This window comes from Dermochelys coriacea, chromosome 1 (genome assembly GCF_009764565.3).
Source record: "Dermochelys coriacea isolate rDerCor1 chromosome 1, rDerCor1.pri.v4, whole genome shotgun sequence".
NCBI classification, from domain to species: domain Eukaryota; kingdom Metazoa; phylum Chordata; order Testudines; family Dermochelyidae; genus Dermochelys; species Dermochelys coriacea.
The window spans coordinates 149,794,171-149,817,086 of record NC_050068.2 but is presented as its reverse complement, the minus strand read 5'-3'; the positions used below and the strand labels follow the sequence as shown (position 1 = coordinate 149,817,086).

Below are 22,916 nucleotides of genomic sequence, written 5' to 3'. Positions count from 1 at the left end.
GAATCTGGGCTTCACTGGTAAAAGTTTAGTTGAGTCAGCCATTAAAGGTTGCAGTGACATCTGTCATTTCATTCTTGTAACCAAGAGTTACTGATTAAATAGTGAGTGACAACTGAGGTTTTAATTAAATGGGATGATTCTATAGTGCAAAGTAGTGTCTACAAATTTATCTATTTTGAACAACTTTTTCAATCTAAATTTCATTTTGAGATCTGTGAATGAAGAGCTAATTTCTAATTCACAGAACCAATTATTCCCTTTGGAACTGAAGCATGCTAAAAAGGCAGACAGCTATTTTCACTTAAACTTGTGCTGAGCCAATATGCTTAGCCAATGTCTCTTCCATTGATTGCAAAATTGCAAAAAGTCAAGAGACATCTTATGGTTCTATTCCAGATCTCGTACAGCTTCAATGCACCTTTCAGTGCAGTTATGCTAATGAAAATTCAGGTGTCTAATTAGAAAAAGTTCCACTGGATTCTCTTAACTTACTACAGTCATTCCCTCAAAGGTACAAATATTTCATGGGAGGGTGGACTTTCCAAACCCTCCCACTGAAAATCCGGGAGGAATGGACTCTAGGGAATGAAAAGTCAGGGAATGACTTGGTGAAAAAAATATCTATCAGATACATATACTTTGCCTCTCCCCACAGAATATGCAGGACATTTGGCCCCCAGATCTTACATGATCACCTGAGAATTTATGTAGAACTTGCAGTATCTGCCTCCACAAAGGCTATAGCGTTCCTGTCTCTCCCCTCTTCCTCTAATGCAAAGTTAATGTAAGCATCCAGCAGTCAGATCTTCTTCTGTAAGTGGATGTCCTAGGGAACTGCTTCAAATGACTTCCCCATGAAGGCTAGTCCAAAAGTTAAAACAGCAGCCTCAAGCTATGCTAACTCCTAGGCAGACTTGCTGCTAGTATCTGGCAGATAAAGCAAATTATGCACAACCCCCCAGCTTCATGCCTTCCCTATGTATGGATCCCTGGATTCACAGTTTTCAGAGTAGCAGCCGTGTTAGTCTGTATTCGCAAAAAGAAAAGGAGTACTTGTGGCACCTTAGAGACTAACAAATTTCTTAGAGCATAAGCTTTCGTGAGCTACAGCTCACTTCATCGGATGCATTTGGTGGAAAAAACAGAGGTCATCCATGAAGTCTGGAATGGATGAGGAAGTGCCATGGAGAATGCTGATTACTTTCTATGCAGGAAGGGAGATAAATGTTATAAGAGTCTGATAACGTTACCTCATGGACCATCATGTTTGCATGGAAGCTGGCTAAAGACAGGTTAAGTAGATGCTGACTCATTGCTATAGCTGGTTCCTTAACCACCTGTCTTAAGGCAGGTGAGATGCCCCCTGGGTGGGGGAGAGTGAGTTGCAGACAGACTGCTGTGGTGAGAAGGAGCCCTGAGGGATCTGGTAGGAGGGGTTTCCTGGGTAATTGCTCAAAACTATTTTTTATACTTGATTAAACCAGATCCTAGGAGAGGGTATAATCATTAAAACAGATATGAGGCTGGCTGGGGAAGAAGTGCCTGCCTACCTGCCTGCATACATACTTACAGCTGTTTCCATCTGCCTGTGGATCACAGGGGAATGGCTTTTCCCATTTCTCATCCCACACAGTGTCTGAGCTGTCAACTGAACTGAGGGAGGTATCATAAAAATGTATGGGCCAAGTATTCCACTACGCAGAGGAAGGAAGGGCCTCACCTTCCCTTACCCACCTCTAAGTGAATAGAATGGATGTCTAGTCATGCTCATTTTAGCCTTCAAAATGGCATCAGTCTGTGTATAGTGAAGTGTAGGGAGCCAGGGGGGTTGGGGACAGCCCTGTTGAATTGATCAGACCCACCTGAGGAAGAGGTCAGGTGTTTTTTATATAAAGGGCTGAGGGGGTTTAATTGAACAGGGACTGTAGGAGGGAGGTTGGTTCCTGTATCTAGTCTTGAAGCAGGGGAGTTGAGTGAAAAAAAAACTCTGGGTCTTTGATTTTGTGTTTGCTACATTGAAAGTTTTGTTTGAATTCGTAAAATAGTAAGAAGGACCTGAAAGGTTCTGGGAGTGGCTTTGAGTCCTTCCTGGGAAGGTTGGCCACTGGGATGGAGGGAAACTGAGACAGTGGCTAAACTGAAGCCAGACCAAGTAAGGCAGTTCCGCTTCAGAGTGTAATGATACAGAGGTAACAAATCTATGTGGTATTTTTATTCTCCTATCTTAAGCTGTGCAGGAAACAAAGAGTTAAGCAGTAGTACAAAACAACAGATCATTATGAAAATGTCTCATATTAGAAGTAGAACTGGGTGAATAATGGATTTCTTGGTTTGCTGGCAATTCCAAAAAATTGGGGGGGTGGGGAAATTGTTTTGGATCCAAGGAAATGTTTTGTTTAATCTGAACTTTAATGTTTAGATTATGGGCATTTAAAAAAACTAAAGGAAACTTCAAAACAAAATATAATTTCAAATTGAAATTTTCATTTTGAAAATGTTAAAACAAAATGTTTTTATCTTTTGAATTTTTTTTAGTTCCCCCCCCCCCCCAGCAAATGTGGTTTGACAAAATCAACACAAACTTGGAAAATATTTGTGTCACTAAAACTGCATTTTTACCCAAAAAAGTTGTGGTTCAAAATTTTTGCCAAGATCTAATTAGTGGTATTGTGAACAGGCCTAAAAAATAAGTCTATAAAAATAATTTTAATTTTTTTTAAATTTATATTACTAGATTATAGTAGACATCAGCACTTCACCTTTGAATTGGATGATATCACTAAGTATGCAAATACCATATTCTAAATAGAACATACATAATCTTGTATGGGATGTTGGATAGGGTGGGATCTGAGTTACCCAGGAAAGAATTTTCTGTAGTATCTGGCTGGTGAATCTTGCCTATATGATCAGGGTTTAGCTGATCACCGTATTTGGGGTTTGGAAGGCATTTTCCTCCAGGGCAGATTGGAGAGGCTCTGGAGGTTTTTCGCCTTCCTCTGTAGCATGGGGTACGGGTCACGTGCTGGAGGATTCTCTGCTCCTTGAAGTCTTTAAACCACGATTTGAGGACTTCAGTAGCTCAGACATAGGTGAGAGGTTTATTGCAGGAGTGGGTGGGTGAGATTCTGTGGCCTGCATTGTGCAGGAGGTCAGACTAGATGATCATAATGGTCCCTTCTGACCTTAGTATCTATGAATCTCTTAATGAAAAAGCCATTCACAGGAAATGAGGAAAAAATCATGTTCTTATGAAAGAACAAGCTTAAAAATAGTGCTAGTCCTTGCTGCTAAACAGATTAAACATCTTAAGCAGTCTGTCCAGGATGCCAAAACCATCCACATTGCCCTCTGCCAAGGCTATTTTCTAGTCTGGTGAGGAGATCAGTGCTGGAATCTCTACTAGGGAGAAGGTTGGTTTGTGGAGGTGGGGATGCAAGGGAGGAGATGGAGATGAATCTGCATGGGGAAGGAGACATAGCTGCTTTGGGCTGTGACCCAAGTTTGTCTACCTCTGTATCCATATTATGGGGGGAAGGCTTAGCTGCCCAGACAAGACTATTCTTTTTCAATAGAGTAGTCAAAGAAAAAGAATGTAAATATAAAATGTGTGACCACATGGTAAAACTCTTGCTCTGCTGCACTGAGTTTAACTGGAGCTGTGCTATCCAGCCAGGCTAGACCAGAAAGTTCACTACAAGGTGTGACATGCCGCCTTCACCTCTAACCTGACCCAGAAGAGGAGTCATCAGAGTTTGCCCCATTTGGTTTCCCAAAGGTAAGTTTGGGGAAGCACCTGTGCTGTTGTGTGTGGATTTTGTAAACTCTACCCCACTCAAAATGTGGTAGCTGAGGACACCATAAAAAGAAGGGATTAACAGGGATCAAGCAGAATTAGAAGAAAGAGTATGTTCTTGTTCCCAGAAATCCCTAAATCCACACCTCTCCAGCCTGCGGTGGTGTTAGAAACCTAAATAATTTCCTGGAAACCTTTGGCCTGATGCTGCAAGGAGACTAACACCTCATGGCATCTGGCCTAAACTCTGTGCATGAAAGAAGTAAAACAACCTAGAGCTGGGCCAGGGTTGTAAGGATGATGTCCGTTTGTTTACAACATACCTTTTAGCCCATGGCAAGAGTTTGTCAGACTCCAAGGAGTTATCACAGGAATAGCAGTCTATTAAAAGAAAAAAGAGGAAGGCAATTCAAAAATATATTCGTTTCACAATGTTGGCTGGATCCTGAAGACAACACTCTAGCTGAAATAGTGTGATGTGAATTGTTCAACATGATTAAGAGTTATTTTATGGGCTGCCTGCCTCCCTCAGTGGGTTTATATGTGTACCAAGGGATGCTCAGTGATTCTGGGGAGTAAATAAGGTAGAGGATTGTGGGAGAAATGTTCCCTTTCCTTCTCTCTTTTTAAAGGGAAAATGTAATACCTGTACAATATTTTGATCACTTAATTTGATTACAAAGAATAAAAAAGTCCATCTTTTAAAATGGTATTAACTGTAAATAAATGACTATGGCAATAAAAGAGGATGCTGATTTTACTATTCTGCTGTTGTGTATGATAAAGGAAGTGCTGACGAGGACATGAATACATACAAGATTCTGGAGAATTTCAGTTGGTTCTGTTTTAATATGGTTTTATTTAGACAAAAGTGCATCTGAAAACACAAAGCTGATGTAGTTAAACACAGATACATCTGGACATTTAGGACAAAGCCATCCCACTGAGTCATACCAAAATTTTATTAATTTTTGTCACTGAAGGACTAGAACTCTATTGTAATGTTATCAACATGTCTAACTGATACCCACCCTCAAAGGACTGTCAGAAAATTAGAACTAATGCTCATGGGGATCCTGAAGGCAATGCTCTTACCTTTTGTTATATATCCTATGATTGAGTGTACACTCCACAGAAGGCAAAGCAGGTTAAATTGGATCAATTAACCTGATAGGTTGCACCTGGGGGAGAGCCAAGTCTTGAAAGGCTAGTTGAGGATGAAGAGAGGCAGGGAAAGGTTGAGACTGTATAAAGTCAGCAAGCTGAGAAAGAAGAGGGTGATGGGAAGTAATCTGCAGTCATTCCCTCCCTATGAGACACAAGTTGTGTTTTGGGCTACAGAGTTAGTCTTATTCCCTTAGAGGAGGGAATTTGGGCTTTAAAACCCAGAGAGGGGAGCTAGAAGATAGAGCAGAGAAGTCAGAAGGAGTTCAGGCAAATAGCAACAGGGATATAGAGGCAAGCAGACCGTAGTTGCTGGACATAGGGTCCCTGGACTGGATCCTGGAGTAGTGGATGGGCCTGGGTTCCTCTACCTGCCACTAGGGAAGTGCTACAGTCAGGGCAGTAGATCTGAAGATTGACTGGGATGGTTTATCCTGTGAGGCTTTGATGCCCCATAAGTGGGGAAACAGACGGTGACCTGGCCAAAGGCCAGAAAAAGGGAGTGTCCTGAGTTGCAGAGTGAGACTGTGGAGTGCATGAACAAGTAACTCAAGGGGACATCAGATCGAGAAGACACTAATCCCCAGAGCATTCTTCTGGTGAATGGACCCTGTGACATACCCAAACATGGCAAAATTAATATTAAAAGGAGGAATACAAGAGTTTTTGATTTGACTATTAAATGTTTATCCAAGAATTCAGTAATTCTAGCCACATTTCCAAACAATTTTTTCTGATTTTAAGCTGATCTAGCAATTACTCAGTAATTGCCATCTCATGCATTTTTTTTTTTAAAGTAAGATGCCATTAGTCTGGAAGAGGTTTCTATTTCCAGTAATTGGCACTTAAGCATCTAGCTTCCTCTGGAAGATGTGATGAAGCACTATGTAGTTTAAATGAAACTTTTTCCCCCCATAGAAACGAATCCAAAATTAGAGCTATAGGTCATTAGGGACAGACTGTTCTTCTCTTTAATATTGTTTTGTCTGTCTTGTTTGTTTATATAGTTGGGGATTATATGCTTGTTTATATGGATTGAGTCTGCAGTTTTAACTATTCTATAGTGATTGCTTATGTTAAATTTGTGTAACAGTACTTAGTACTCTAGAGAGAGGTGCTGTTTGTATAAATCAAAGTAAATTAAATTAAGAAATTAATTAACTTAAATTCTATTATCTGCCTCACTTGTTCACAAATCTCACCTGAGAACTCCTGAATAATTTATTGGTTTCACTATATGTGAATAAAGCACTCTGCTTTCCACATTCTCGTCAGTATGAGTCACCTCCCACGATGCAGATTTATTTATTCGTTTCAGTAGAACAAGAAGCCATTGGTTTAAAAGATTGAAATAGTCTCTTATGAAGGTACATAGGGAGAGTTGTGGCCCACTACTCTCTAGCTGAAGTCATTCTCACGTTAATATTTCTTTTCCAATATACTTGTCCCATTCTTTTCATGCAGGTTATTTGTCTTTCCCAGCATTAACACTTCATTGATTCAAGGTATAATCCTGGCCTCACTGAAGTCATTGACAAAATTCCAGTTGACTTCAGCGAGACCAGGATTTCACCTTGAATATCTATCTCTACTTGTTGAGTGTACCTATCATTCACCCCTATACCAGAGTCTGTAGAATCAGAGATGTTTCCTTTGAGTGGGATGTCAACATTCAACACCAAATCTGCAAGGATGATGAAGAAGCAGCAGTGAGAACCTCTGGGGATGAGGAGGTTGAAAACTTATTAAATTTTCTTCCTTGAAAAGTTAATTTTTACCACATTTTTCTATGTGAGTGACTCATAGATGTGGATTTCAATCTATCATTTTTCATCCTCCCAGATTCAGAGAAATATTTGTGTGTAGTTATTACAGGTGTGGTAGTGTGGCCTCTTCCAGATTCCTCAACTCCGCACAAACCCTTCCAAGAATCAGCAAATCACTGCTTTATGGATGGATTGAACTTGCAAATTCCAAACTCCTAAAGTAAAGTTCCCAAAGCTTCCTCAAATCCATACTCCCAGTCTTTCCTGCTGGGGGGACTCCCAAGCCTTCCCTGCCTGAAGCCTTTTCCCTGAAGATTCAGGGTTCCCTGCTACAGCCTACTCCCTCCCAGCACCCATATCCTTCCTTAACAGGCCTCTACTGAAGTCTCACTCCAGCTTTATGCTAGTTGTCTCTCTCTGCACCTTATTGCTGTTCTTTGTAGGGGAAGAAGGTCCTCGTACCCAGCTAGTTCTATGAGCTAAACTCCAGGCCCTATCCTGGGTCTGGTGGGTAGGACTAGTTGGCTGGGGTTTACCAGCTCCAGGCCTCCAGCCCTTAAAGGGGTAGGCTACCCCATTACAGGGGAAAGATGAACCAAGAAGGTGTTTCACATTTTGTGTCTCCCACGGTCATTCTGATGTATTCTGAGAATGAGTGGTACGGGGTTATTGCCTTAGAAAGGAGTACAGGATTTGGATATGAGTCTGGAAAAGATTTAAGTTCAGTCCTGCATGTCACAGATGGATTTTAGCCTGTTAGACAAACCATGTTCACATAGATTATACAGGGGAGTCTCTCTATTGATTTCAATGGGCTTTGAATCAGGCTACGTTGTTCAGTGCTGTGATTGTTTTATTTCTTGAGTGGCTGAAACCAGTTGTTCAACTTCAATAAAGTTACATAAATATGTAAGATATAAATCATTAGAGACATAACTTCTATATTTAGGCTTCTTTATTTATAAATATTGGAGAATGTCACTGTTTCTTACAAGAATGAAAAGAAGGCTTTTGGCAGCAGAAAAACTAGCTTTGCAATGAAAATGGTGAATATTTGTCTGAGGAAATGTTATGCCTTCTCCCAGGGAGGAAAATGGCCAATTTTTGAAGCAAAAATATGTTTATTGCTAAGAATGGTGAAATTTTGCCCTGGACTTGATTGTGAGAGGGTGTCCACTCCACACAGGACTGGAAAGGATTAAGATGGCTAGGTAGGCCTATTAACTCCACAGGCTAGGAATTTATTGTAAGTTGGTTCAGCTGTGCAGGAATAAATGGGGCCTATAAAGCCAGGAAACTGGCAACAAACAGGGGCTACTGCTGGGGAAGAACAGTCATTCTCAGAGAGGCAGGTTTAGAGCTGGTAAATCAAGAGCAAGGAGGGAAACTAGGGATTGTAGGAATCAGTTTAGGGAGGAAAGAAATACTTGTGGCACCTTAGAGACTAACAAATTTATTTGAGCATAAGCTTTCGTGAGCTACAGCTCACTTCATCAGATGTATTCAGTGGAAAATACATTGGGGAGATTTATATACACACACTGAGAACATGAAACAATGGGTTTTATCATACACACTGGAAGGAGAGTGATCACTTAAGATGAGCCATAACCAGCAGGAGGGGGGAAGGAGGAAAACCTTTCATGTTGACAAGCAAGGTGAGCCATTTCCAGCAGTTAACAAGAACATCTGAGGAACGGGGCGGGGGGGGGGGGAAATAACATGGGGAAATAGTTTTACTTTGTATAATGATTCATCCACTCCCAGTCTCTATTCAATCCTAAACTAATTGTATCCAGTTCGCAAATTAATTCCAATTCAGCAGCCTCTCATTGGAGTCTGTTTCTGAAGCTTTTTTGTTGAAGGATACCTGACAGTGGCTATCCTTCAACAAAAAAAATTTCAAAAACAGACTCCAGTGAGAGACTGCTGAATTGGAATTAATTTGCAAACTGGATACAATTAACTTAGGCTTGAATAGAGACTGGGACTGGATGGGTCATTACACAAAGTAAAACTATTTCCCCATGTTATTTCTCCCCCCCACCGTTCCTCAGATGTTCTTATTAACTGCTGGAAATGGCCCACCTTGCTTGTCACCATGAAAGGTTTTCCTCCTTCCCCCGCTCCTGCTGGTGATGGCTCATCTTAAGTGATCACTCTCCTTACAGTGTGTATGATAAAACCCATTGTTTCATGTTCTCTGTGTGTGCATATAAATCTCCCCACTGTATTTTCCACCGAATGCATCTGATGAAGTGAGCTGTAGCTCACGAAAGCTTATGCTCTAATAAATTTGTTAGTCTCTAAGGTGCCACAAGTACTCCTTTTCTTTCTGCGAATACAGATTAACACGGCTGATACTCTGAAACCTGTCAGTTTAGGAAGGGAGCAGTGAAGACTAGGAGGGAAAAGTCCAGAACTGTAAAGTTGAAGGTCTCAAGACTGGAACCTGGAGTAGTGGGCAGGTCCAGGTTCCCTTACCTGCCACTGAGGAAGTGGGACCAGTGAGGCAGTCAACTGGAAGACTGCCTGGGTTGCTTTGGGAGTGACAGAGAATTAGGAGAACTGTACTCTAGAAGGGGGGGAAATGCTGCGTGACCTAGCCAGAGGGCTGAGTATTGAAGAGGATGCTGTGGCTCTAGGGATGAGAGAGGAGCTACAGACCTTAGAGAGAGATAGTATGATGATGTGCCACCACAGAAAGGGGGTGTTGGTCTTGAGAACCATTCCCCCGAGTGACTAAGAGGAGGCACCAGACGAACGGTGAGTGATGCACCCCATCACATTGATAAATTATTATTGTTTTTGGTTTTTTTTACAAAAAGTCATGAAAATCTGATTCTTGGCAAGAAAAAACTTCAGAGCACTGATTTTTGTGAAAAGCATGGATAGGGCCTGAATTTCATACATTTAAGATGGCTGTTCAAGTGAAGATAAAATGGTACCAAATGGTTGCAGCCTGGCTTCAGTGGAAGCCATCTGCTCCTAAGAGAGGTTAAGGTAAGAAATATGTGTGTATGCAATATGAATTCTGATAATAAGTAAATTGGAAAAAGCAGATTTGTTTCTGGCTTTGGCCCTCCATGTCATGGACCATATATGGAGTCATCTTCAAATATCCTAGACACCATATGTAGTGCTCTGAGGGTCTCTGAAGGGAAACCATTTTGTGAAAGAAATCTACTCACAGAGAGTGTGAGCTAGGCCTCTAAGTTCTAATAACTTCTCTGAAAGGCAAACTTAATGTGACGCCCTTCAGGATTTACCTTATGCTTAATTAATTCTTGCCTTGCATATACCCCTTTGTAAGGCGTAGCATGGGAGACATGTTGGGGTGTGCTGGTATTAGGAGGAAAATCCCCATAGTGCGTACTGCTAGGATGATTCTGGGCTACTGCAGTTCTGCTCTAGTATTAGTTGAGGGCTGTTTGTCATTTGCAGTACCCTAGACTAGGAAGAGCAAAGGTGGCTTTGCTCCTTACCTTTCTCCTTGGGCTGCATGTTGGGAACTGCACCTCTTAGAGGCACAGGAGAGAATCCCGCTGCACATGCACAGAAAAGAACTGTGGTATTCAGATAAAGACGTCAAAGGGAAGACCTCAGAGCATCCGATGAAGTGAGCTGTAGCTCACGAAAGCTTATGCTCTAATAAATTTGTTAGTCTCTAAGGTGCCACAAGTACTCCTTTTCTTTTTGTGTTTGAGAAGGTTTTTTTAACTTCTAAATATCTTATCAGCATACTATATACTTTCATTGCAGTGATGAGGCATCTATTTAAATATAGTTCTCCCTGTGACTTTTAAACAAGGGCAGCTGTCACCAGGCACTATATATATGTAAGCGGGGGAATAGTCCCGCTCTTGTGGGGAACTTTCCTGGCTTCTGCACTACCCCGGTGAAGTGGGCTAGCGAAAGGATCTGAGTCCTCGCTCCCACTTCCTTTACCCAGAGGCCTCCCTGCCCTTGAGGATTCCCACTCTCCGGTCTGGCAGAGTCCTCATAACCCCAATAAGGCTGGGCCCAGGATTCCTGGGGGGCTCAGTCCCCAACCCTGCTGTGGTCACCTAGGACAGGGGCTAGGGTGTCCCCACTCCGGGGTACTCTCTCTGCACTGGGATCTTCTCTAACCCACTGACCATTACATACAAGTTAAAGCAAATGCAAGTTATTTAATCAACAATTAATTTTAAAAAGAATAAGGAATAATGGGGAAGGTTAAAGGAAACACATCACCCCGCTCTGCGGCAGGGAACATCACAAACAGTGTCTCTGGAATATCAGGGCAGTTCACAGCCTGTTCCTTGTAAGTCCCAGGCCTTCTTCTCAGGTTCTGGCTGTGCTGCAGGGATGCTGTGGGTTAGACACTTGCGCTGGTGGTGGCCACACGCTCTCCCGCTCTAGGTGGTAGACCCTTCTTCCCAGTGTCACCCTCTCCCTGTCGGGGTTACGATCCAAGCCGAGCCTGCAGACCCTCTTGGCCGAGGTGTCTCCCTGTGCTGGGCCTGCTGCCCAGGGTCCCCCTCGGTCTCCCCAGCTGCTCACCGCACCCAGCTCCGAACTGCTCCAGCCTCACCTCCACCACTCTGTCTCTGTGCTGCTGCTGCTCTGCCTCCAGCTCCCTGGGCTGCTTCTTTGGCCCCTCTGGCTCTGGTTGCTGCAGCTCTGCTCCCAGGACAGGTCTGCTCTGCAGGCTGCTTCTGTGACTCTGCTCCCAGTACTGACCTGCTTCATGGGCTGCTTTTCTGGCCCCTCTGGTTCTGGTTGCTGCAGCTCTGTTCCTAGGTCAAGTCTGCTCTCTCTGGGCTGTGCCTCTGGCTTTGGGGCTGCAGCTCTGCTCCCAGGATAGGGGCTGCTCTCACTGGATCTGGCCCAGCTCAGCTTGGGGCCCTACTTTCTCCTTAGCTCGGTCCCACTCTGTCTGACCCAGGCAAATCCAGCTCACACGGAGGATGGGGCCTCCTGACTCCCTGATTAGCCTGCCCGCCCTGTCATTCAGGCTGACCTGGAGCATTGGCCTCTCCTCATTGTTCCTGGGGGCTATCAGTCTCAGGTTCTTGATTCCCCATCGACCCTTCCCCCTTTTTAGTACTGGGAGCTAGCAACTAAAACACTCGCACTGAATGTTAGTAAGGGAGCAACAGTCCCCTTATATATAACAATTTAGGAGTTCCTAGACTAGGATAACCATGCTACGTTTCAGAGTAGCAGCTGTGTTAGTCTGTATTCGCAAAAAGAAAAGGAGTACTTGTGGCACCTTAGAGACTAACAAATTTCTTAGAGCATAAGCTTTCGTGAGCTACAGCTCACTTCATCGGATGCATTTGGTGGAAAAAACAGAGGAGAGATTTATATACACACACACACAGAGAACATGAAACAATGGGTTTATCATACACACTGTAAGGAGAGTGATCACTTAAGATAAGCCATCACCAGCAACAGGGGGGGGAAAGGAGGAAAACCTTTCATGGTGACAAGCAAGGTAGGCTAATTCCAGCAGTTAACAAGAATATCAGAGGAACAGTGGGGGGTGGGGTGGGAGGGAGGAATACCATGGGGAAATAGTTTTACTTTGTGTAATAACTCATCCATTCCCAGTCTCTATTCAAGCCTAAGTTAATTGTATCCAGTTTGCAAATTAATTCCAATTCAGCAGTCTCTCGTTGGAGTCTGTTTTTGAAGCTTTTTTGTTGAAGTATAGCCACTCTTAGGTCTGTGATCGAGTGACCAGAGAGATTGAAGTGTTCTCCAACTGGTTTTTGAATGTTATAATTCTTGACATCTGATTTGTGTCCATTCATTCTTTTACGTAGAGACTGTCCAGTTTGGCCAATGTACATGGCAGAGGGGCATTGCTGGCACATGATGGCATATATCACATTGGTAGATGCACAGGTGAACGAGCCTCTGATAGTGTGGCTGATGTGATTAGGCCCTATGATGGTATCCCCTGAATAGATATGTGGACAGAGTTGGCAACGGGCTTTGTTGCAAGGATAGGTTCTGGGTTAGTGGTTCTGTTGTGTGGTGTGTGGTTGCTGGTGAGTATTTGCTTCAGATTGGGGGGCTGTCTGTAAGCAAGGACTGGTCTGTCTCCCAAGATCTGTGAGAGTGATGGGTCGTCCTTCAGGATAGGTTGTAGATCCTTGATGATGCGTTGGAGAGGTTTTAGTTGGGGGCTGAAGGTGATGGCTAGTGGCGTTCTGTTGTTTTCTTTATTGGGCCTGTCCTGTAGTAGGTGACTTCTGGGTACTCTTCTGGCTCTGTCAATCTGTTTCTTCACTTCAGCAGGTGGGTATTGTAGTTGTAGGAATGCATGATAGAGATCTTGTAGGTGTTTGTCTCTGTCTGAGGGGTTGGAGCAAATGCGGTTATATCGTAGCGCTTGGCTGTAGACAATGGATTGAGTGGTATGATCTGGATGAAAGCTAGAGGCATGTAGGTAGGAATAGCGGTCAGTAGGTTTCCGATATAGGGTGGTGTTTATGTGACCATCGCTTATTAGCACCGTAGTGTCCAGGAAGTGGATCTCTTGTGTGGACTGGTCCAGGCTGAGGTTGATGGTGGGATGGAAATTGTTGAAATCATGGTGGAATTCCTCAAGAGCTTCTTTTCCATGGGTCCAGATGATGAAGATGTCATCAATGTAGCGCAAGTAGAGTAGGGGCATTAGGGGACGAGAGCTGAGGAAGCGTTGTTCTAAGTCAGCCATAAAAATGTTGGCATACTGTGGGGCCATGCGGGTACCCATCGCAGTGCCGCTGATTTGAAGGTATACATTGTCCCCAAATGTGAAATAGTTATGGGTGAGGACAAAGTCACAAAGTTCAGCCACCAGGTTAGCCATGACAGTATCGGGGATACTGTTCCTGACGGCTTGTAGTCCATCTTTGTGTGGAATGTTGGTGTAGAGGGCTTCTACATCCATAGTGGCTAGGATGGTGTTTTTAGGAAGATCACCAATGGACTGTAGTTTCCTCAGGAAGTCAGTGGTGTCTCGAAGATAGCTGGGAGTGCTGGTAACGAAGGGCCTGAGGAGGGAGTCTACATAGCCAGACAATCCTGCTGTCAGGGTGCCAATGCCTGAGATGATGGGGCGTCCAGGATTTCCAGGTTTATGGATCTTGGGTAGCAGATAGAATACCCCAGGTCGGGGCTCCAGGGGTGTGTCTGTGCGGATTTGTTCTTGTGCTTTTTCAGGGAGTTTCTTGAGAAAATGCTGTAGTTTCTTTTGGTAACTCTCAGTGGGATCAGAGGGTAATGGCTTGTAGAAAGTTGTGTTGGAGAGCTGCCTAGTAGCCTCTTGTTCATACTCCGACCTATTCATGATGACGACAGCACCTCCTTTGTCAGCCTTTTTGATTATGATGTCAGAGTTGTTTCTGAGGCTGTGGATGGCACTGTGTTCTGCATGGCTGAGGTTATGGGGTAAGCGATGCTGCTTTTCCACAATTTTAGCTCGTGCACGTCGGCGGAAGCAGTCTATGTAGAAATCCAGGCTGCTGTTTCGACCTTCAGGAGGAGTCCACCCAGAATCCTTCTTTTTGTAGTGTTGGCAGGAAGGTCTCTGTGGCTTAATATGTTGGTCACAGGTGTGTTGGAAATATTCCTTGAGTCTGAGACGTCGAAAATAGGATTCTAGGTCACCACAGAACTGTATCATGTTCGTGGGGGTGGAGTGGCAACAGGAGAGGCCCCGAGATAGGACAGATTCTTCTGCTGGGCGAAGAGTATAGTTGGATAGATTAACAATATTGCTGGGTGGGTTACGGGAACCATTGTTGTGGCCCCTTGTGGCATATAGTAGTTTAGATAGCTTAGTGTGTTTTTTCTTTTGTAGAGAATCAAAGTGTGTTTTGTAAATGGCTTGTCTAGTTTTTGTAAAGTCCAGCCACGAGGAAGTTTGTGTGGAAGGTTGGTTCTTTATGAGAGTATCCAGTTTTGAGAGCTCATTCTTAATCTTTCCCTGTTTGCTGTAGAGGATGTTGTTCAGGTGGTTCCGCAGTTTCTTTGAGAGTGTTTGGCACAAGCTGTCAGCATAGTCTGTGTGGTATGTAGATTGTAATGGATTTTTTACCTTCAGTCCTTTCGGTATGATGTCCATCTGTTTGCATTTGGAGAGGAAGATGATGTCTGTCTGTATCTGTGCGAGTTTTTTCATGAAGTTGACAGATTTCCACTCTGTACAGCTAAATTCAGTGCCTTGCATAATGACAGGTTTCAGAGTAGCAGCCGTGTTAGTCTGTATTCGCAAAAAGAAAAGGAGTACTTGTGGCACCTTAGAGACTAACAAATTTATTAGAGCATAAGCTTTCGTGAGCTACAGCTCACTTCATCGGATGCATTTGGTGGAAAAAACAGAGGAGAGATTTATATACACACACACACAGAGAACATGAAACAATGGGTTTATCATACACACGGTAAGGAGAGTGATCACTTAAGATAAGCCATCACCAGCAGCAGGTGGGGGAAAGGAGGAAAACCTTTCATGGTGACAAGCAAGGTAGGCTAATTCCAGCAGTTAACAAGAATATCAGAGGAACAGTGGGGGGTGGGGTGGGAGGGAGGAATACAGGTTCTAAACCTGACTTTGCATTTTGTGTCGCTGTAATTTTAGCAACTTTTAAAAATCTGGTCATAGTCAGCTCTGAGGGGTTTCTCCTAGTTAGTGTGCTGTGGTAATCAAAAAGCAAACTAGGATATCCTAAATCCTTAATACTAGGATTCATGAGTAGTAATAGAGAAATAAACAATGCTAAAATAATATACAACCATTATATAAATAAACTGCAGGTCTTCAGCTGGAATAGTGTGTTCAGTTCTGATTAGCCAAGCTCAATAAAGATACAGCAGAAATAGAAGAGCTTCAGTAATGGGTAACAAAAAGACAGAAGGCCTAAAACAAAGATTTCCACAAGAGGAGACCCAAAAGATTGGGACTCTTCTGTTTACAGAGTAGATAAATTAAGAAGGGACATCATAAAATAATGGATGCTGTTGAGTGGGTAAAGCTTTGCAGGATTCAGAATAGGGTTGGATGCTTCCACAGATAATGAGAACATCCACAGTTACACTGGGATATAAAACAGTGTATTTTTGGAAGGGCTATAAATTACCATGCTTCAGGACATAAACTAGCTTCTGTCTGACACATCTTAAAAAAATATATATATAGCCCCCATATATATATATATATACACATATATAGACCCCATTACCAAAGAATTTGTATTCATCCCTCTATTTTGCCTCACAACACCCTGTTGAGGTAGAGAAGTGTTCCATTACCCACTTGGGAAACTGAGGCACGGAGTAAGTGACTTACTCAAGTTCACACAGGAAGTCTGGCACAGTACAGAATTACACCTAGGTCTCACAAGTCCACGACTAATGCCCTAACTCCTGGACCTCTCTAGGGGCTTGGAGGAAGGGGTGTTTCTATGCCTTTCTGCGATGCATCTGGTACTGATCGTTGTTGGAGACCGGATACTGAAGTAGCTGAACCACTGCTTTGTTGTGGCCTAGCAATCTTGTGCTCATAATCTGGGCAATTTTACAATGTAGCTGGGAATTAATTCCTTTATTGTAAATTTGTGAAAGCACCCAGAGTACTAGTTGGGCACTTGTAAATAAAACAGGGGAAAAAAAGGCTGCTATTTGATATGCATGTTCCTGTGAGAGACCTTGTCCACAGAAATACTAGAGCACTCAAGGAGGAAGAGGGAAAGAGAACATTCAAACATCTTGTCATGCTCTTAAGGCTAATATTGTAGATGTGTGAACATCTGTGGGGCACTGAAGTTTGGTAACCAAATACATAATGGGACAACCCAATCAGAGCATAATTGGTTCTTAAACCAACAAAACTAGGAGTCTTCAAGAGTTAAATATGTCACCATATTTTTGTGAACTACTATATTTGGTTCAAATGACCTAGAAAGATGATCTATGAATTAATATAATAAAGTGTCTCTCCAAACACAACATTGTTCCCTGCCATGCAAAGCATCAAAACTAAAGTGCACTTTTTCTTCTTTTGTAAATATTTTGGGGGTGTAAAGTGCTCTGTTTTCTAATAGCCTTTGGGAAAACCAGATGAAAATGACCTTTAAACAAACAATTCTTGTGTTGATTTCATATTAGTCTTCAATAATACCTCTCCTTTGGAATAAGCACTTAACGGTTCTTTTCCTTAGTTTATTGAAGAAAGTCAATAACATATTCTTGGAGGTTTTTGTGTTCTAAGTATTTTAGAGAGATTTCCTGCTGGCTTCTAAATGTATGAGTAAAAGTGCTACAACCCAAGTGAATCTGGAATAATTTCAGAGTAGAATGAAAATTAAGTAGAAATAAAACAAAAGAGAATAGAAAAAACCGTTCATGTAGGAGATCTTAAAAATGAAGACGCTAATGCAGCCCATTGGGCAATACTATGTATATCACATTATCTTCATTTTTAGTATTGTGGTCCATACCACAGAGAATATAAATGCCAGCATGTGATCAGACCAATATGGACCATTAAATGCCCAAACAATGCTAACTCTGACCCAATTACTTGCATGAGGATCAATTACACATATGAATAGTATCAAGGAAGTCCCACTGCAATCCTAATTCAGGAAAGTACTTAAGCATGTGCTTAAGTATCTTTGTCTTTTAGTTAAACACATGCTTAAGTGTGTTTTTTTTTTCTGGATAGCGATAAATTGAAGTACACACTTAAATGGTTTCCAGAAGTAGGTTCTCCATAAGCAATTTGATCCTCCCTCTCATGAAGGTGACACAGTCTGACTTTAGGAGAGCAGAGGGTCATTTTATCTTATTTAGGACTTTTGGATTCTGCAAGTTGCCAGTGTAGCCTTCATCACGTGAAGTTTAGGAGTCCCTGCTTTAAAGAAAGTGGAACTGCAGAAAGAATAGAAGAAAAGTAATAGAAGAAAAGGAATTTTTGATTTATTTAAAGAAAACAAAATTAAAATAAGTCCCCAAAATTCCTGTCCCTGACAAGTTTTAGCAAGAGTGTTTTGTTTTGGGGGGGGGGAGGAGGGAGGTTGTTTTGTGTTTTTAATCACTTTCTTTTGCTTTTCACAGCTAGAGGCTCAGAGGACAGAAGGCTGTAAATAAACATGACTGGGAATGTTCTTTAAAATAGTGAAAGAAAGAAACCTGCCCCAATCCCATAACTACTACAGTACACATTTACTGGATTAGGTATCATTTGTTTTTTACTTAAGGGTAGTGAGAAAATATCAGGCCTCTAAACATTATGATATTCTCTCAATGCTCAGTTATTGGAGTGTCCCTGCTAAATGTTTTTGTAATCTGAAACAGCATGCTTTGGGGGTTTTTTCATTGTGACTTCTTTAAAATCCATGTCCACAGTTGTTGATTAAAAAATGGGATTTTACAGGCAGTGAGGATTCCAGTTGTAAAGCGGATTTAACTTCATGTATTAAACTGTACGCTATAGTAAACCAGCACCATCACTATTTTTCATGGTATTTTTTTGTGTGTGTGTGTTCCCATCATCTTTTGGATTGTCTTTTGGAGTAGTTGAGTGTTATGGTAATGAACTGACTGAAGCTAAATTATGAAAAGAGGACCACTGTTACTATTTATATAGAAGCAAACTGGGGTCCAGTCCTTTCCTAACTCAAGTTTTCAAATTCAATGCTGGGATTTTTCAGTGATGTCTGAGGGAGTTATCCTATTGACCTTCAATGGGAGTTGGGAGCCTAAGTCCCATAGGCCCCTATAAAGAGTCAGCCTAATGTTGTAGTCTTTAATCCTGAAGACTTTCACCTGTGTGGGTTTGACTGCAGGATTGGAGCCTAGGGATTTCTTCTTATTTAAAAAAAAACAAAAACAAAAAGCAACAAACAAACCTAGTACTGTTGAGTAGAGCTGGTCAGGAATTTTTCCAATGAAACTTTTTTCTGAAAATACCATTTTCTTGAAACAGACTCTTTTTCTAAATGTGTCCCATGTGACAAAATATTAAGCAGGAAGGCCCCTCAGGTATATAATAGAGTGCTAGAGAGAGTAATAGTCAATAACCCAGTGGGCAAGTGCCTTCATGAGAATTTTTGAAATGTTTCATTCTGTATTGAATGAAAACATATTCTGTAACATCAAAATAGTTCATGAAACAAATATTATTTCCAGCCAGCCTTACTGCTAGACTTGCAGATCTAACAAGCTTCCCTGTCTTTGCCAATGGAGCATCTAAGCCCCTTGCTCCACAGCTGTTTGGCTTACAAAGATTGCAAGTTCCTCCTTTCAATAGCTCTTGACCTGAGGAACTTTGAAGATCCTGAACCTGCCAGTGTATATTTAACTAACAGCAAATGCAAGTACAACACATCTTTTAAAAGCATAGCTAGAGACTTAAGAATATTTTCTACCACACATGCTAACTATGTAACTTTCAAATGGCCATACCTTTTACACACAACCCATTTTCTTTCCATGTTAAGGACTTAATGCAAACAGTTTAAGTTCCAAATTACAGCTATTTTGTCTTTAAAAGAAAAGGAAGGCTGGAATTTTTTCCAGTGGAAGAAGTGTTGATTCTTCTCCGCCCTCCCCCACAACTCATGACTTGAACACTGAAATGATTGAAATGATTTTGCTCAAACTTCCAAAAGGAAAGCTTTGGCCAAACTTTTGCTCTCTGAAATCAAATATGGTTTTCAGGGGCCTTACACCAATTTTCTGCGGCTCTTAAAAAATAATAATTTTCAAATTTGTCCCTACCTCTTCCTCTCCTTCCTAACATTTGACAAACCGTGTCATTTTCTTGCTCTCATACAACCTTATTTTTTTAGCTCGCTCTCATATTCCCCACCATTAGTCTGCCAAAATACACCCTAAACAATTTAGGGGCATGCATAAGTATGCCTCATAAGGGCCTGAAACTTACCAGTTCTAAAAATAGCTTGCTTTAAAAAACTATTTCTTGGATGCACAGCACTGGATACTACAGATGACAAAAAGTTAACTGTCTCAGAGTAGGTGACTATTTCTTTTGTAGCTCTTCCTTAGTTTCTAATAAGAGTGTCTATATGGAATAGATTTTGCCTAAGAAAATTTCAGACCCAAGTCTAAAGGACAACTGCATGCTTTACTTAGTTGACCTGTTCTACTTTTGTTTTGTATTTTCCTACCAGTAATGTATGTAAGCCACAAAAAATGGAAGCAATGTGTAGTAAAACCTTATTATAGTTGGGTGAAACCTTTTCTGATGATCAATTTTCATAAGACTGAAAGCAATGTTTTTTACTTCACAAATCTTAGGTTTAATTCTAATATCAGATTGGGAATGCTTTACCTTTTATAATAACAAGGAGCACAAGCACATAGAACTAGAAGGGACTTCGTAGGTCACTAAGTCTGATCCCTTGCTATCGCCTTTCATAAATTTATCAACATGACCTTAAAACCAGTGATAAACTTTACTAGTTTTAAGATGGAAGGTTCTCTTGAATGTTGATCATTCCTGAAAGATGATTGTTCTCTTAAAAATCAGGATAGGCTTTGTATGGGTGCTGACAATCGTATGAAGAAAATTAATCCATTTGGTGCCATTTCTAAAGACATTAAAAGAGTATGGCTTGAAAGATTGACTTACTTTCCATGGTGCTCATATGATGATGATGAAATTGAAGATGTTAGTAGTTTGGAAAACATTATTTGGAAAGCATATTTCTTTAATTACTTCTGGTCTTGGCTTGAACATGTGGAATTTCAAATTAAAAGCTTGCCGGAGGAAAACAGACAAGCTTTTTTTAATGTTCAATTTTGTTTTTCCAATATCAGTCTCACTGAAGATTTGATTGGTACGTAAGTCCCAGATTCTCTGATTTATTTGTGCTGCTGTCCAGTCAGACTTTGTACCTGTTTGTCAACGTTATTCATCTTTCTCAGTTTAAGATTTGAATATCTTTCTGGAAAATTTCTTAAGATCTAAACTCTAGTATTGTAATTATTTGTAAGAATAATTTTACAGTATGTGCTACTACATTAAAGTGCCCTTGGCCACTGTTGAAGTTGGAAAAACAGCTTATGCCTGAGTGAAAAAATGTACTATTTCACATGTGAGTGAAATACTTGTAGCGAGAAGTTGGGTGGTCTTAGATTAGTTCAGAGTCAACAGTGATTTACTGCAAAATTTGAGTTCTAGAGTTATAGAAACAGAATGTCATTAAATCTATTTTAGTTCAGCAGTTGGCTGCTGTACAACAAACAAGCTATATGCAGTCAAAATTACAACCTAATTTGGGTTGCGGAGGCAATAGTAGAGCATTCTGGAGAGACCTAAATTGCTGCTTTCTGGAATATGCATGACTCATTAACACAGTTCCAGTAGTATTTTCCCTTTATATAAACAAGAGAGAAAGCGAACCAAGAAGAACAAAGTAATGTCTGGTAAACTCCTGTTCAAACTCCTTTACAACTGGCATATAAGCTTGCATCCACAACAAAAAATCCTATGTTTAATTTAACGTGTGTGCCTTAAAAGAACCCAAAGCCCGCTATCTTCCCCCCCACACACACCTATTGTGAAAACTTTTCTGTAGAAGCCTACAGTTTGTTTTTTCCTAAGCCTTTTTGCAGGGAACAATGAAATATGTACAAATATTGCACTAGCCATATTGTTTTGCTAACAAAAGGGACTATAAATCAAATGCCTCTCTCATTTAAAAATAAAACCTATACAAGCCATGCCATTATTGCATTTTCTTCCGATCTCCCAAAAGATTGGGGAAGCAATCCCCACTTACTCCTTTTTGTTTGGAGTCCAACTAAAAAGCAGCTATACTTTTCTGGCTGCCAGTCCTCCAGTTACAATATGGAATGATCAGAAATTGATTGAATAGCAGCGTCTTTCAAAGGAATGAACTAAATCAGAAAGGTGCCTTTCTAACTTCCTTTGTTGGAAACCGGTGCACAGGAAACCGTTCCCAGGCCAATTAACTGGGACACAGATCTTTTCAGAATGCACTAGTAGCAAAAGGGCCCCTACAATGCATGTGCAACACATGTGGCACTGCAGAGCACCTCATGCCAAAACCAATATACTCTTTGTGGTTTAATGTACTAGGAAACAGCCAGAATTTAGTGAAAATTTAGCACTCTATTTTCAGTGTTTTGATTAGGAAATTAGCAAGTTGTCTAAAACTGCTTCTTGGAATTCAATTAAATTATCTAAAGAAGAGTAGCAAACATAATATAAACCTGCTGATGTTAATTACAGCGCTATGATATCATTAACAATTATTTAATTATTGCAAAGTGCTAATCATAAGCATTTAATGTACTAATTATCTCCTAATTTGCTAAATTTTAGGTGCTGAACATATGGCCACACTCTTGGTGTGTTGACTGAAGCTTTACATGGCTGGAAAACACCAGCATATGTTTTGTAACACAAATGCTAGTCCTATTAATGATAGTGGTGGATTTGAAAAAGGGTCATGATGCTACTAATGGTTTTCATTAACACATAGCAGATAATTGTATATTCCTAGCTAGCTTCAAATGTGCATCACCTGCACATAAATAAACTATACATACCAAATTCCTGGCATTGCGTTTATACATTAGAGGCAAACAGAGCAAAGTTTTCTACATGTAGTTAAATTACTTTTTCTCAACAATGCTAGCTGAATTTCTAGAATAATAAGGAGAAATCTCAAAAGATAGCCTGTGGTCTAAGAACTGCATCTCCTGAGCCATCATGCTCAGTAACTCTAAAAGGATTGGAAGTAGCCATGGTACTGTTTTCGACCCCTCTCTCAATTTTTAAATACATTCTAGGATATGTGCTTATTAATGAGTGTAGGCTTGCTCTTTTATTTTCATATGTTTAATTTGTTTCTCATTGCATACTGTGTTTCTGTTGTTTTCTTTTGTAGTTCCTTTGAACAGTGTTTATATGTGTCTGATTAAATTAGACCAACAGTGCACTGTGTTTTTGTTTGTTTGTTTTCCCCATTTGTGTATCTGGTTTGAGGAATTAATTATCTTCTGATCTCAGATTCTGATCTTCTTCCTGTTTCTACATGTGGGTTAGTGATTGGTTGATTGTTCTCTGCCTCCCTCTACCCCCATGTAACTTTATTTTTATAGTGCCGACAGACATGTGAGCCGTACTATGTACAATATGTATTGTAGCATTT

At 41.1% G+C, this 22,916-nt stretch overlaps 1 long non-coding RNA gene across 1 annotated transcript; it reads left to right on the top strand.

Moving 5' to 3' along the window:
* Positions 1-1,634: 1,634 nt before the first annotated feature.
* LOC122457707 lies at positions 1,635-22,678 on the top strand. The gene is made up of 3 exons (XR_006277380.1): positions 1,635-1,873; positions 3,673-3,778; positions 22,085-22,678. It is a non-coding gene; the product is annotated as an uncharacterized LOC122457707 (long non-coding RNA).
* Positions 22,679-22,916: the final 238 nt, after the last annotated feature.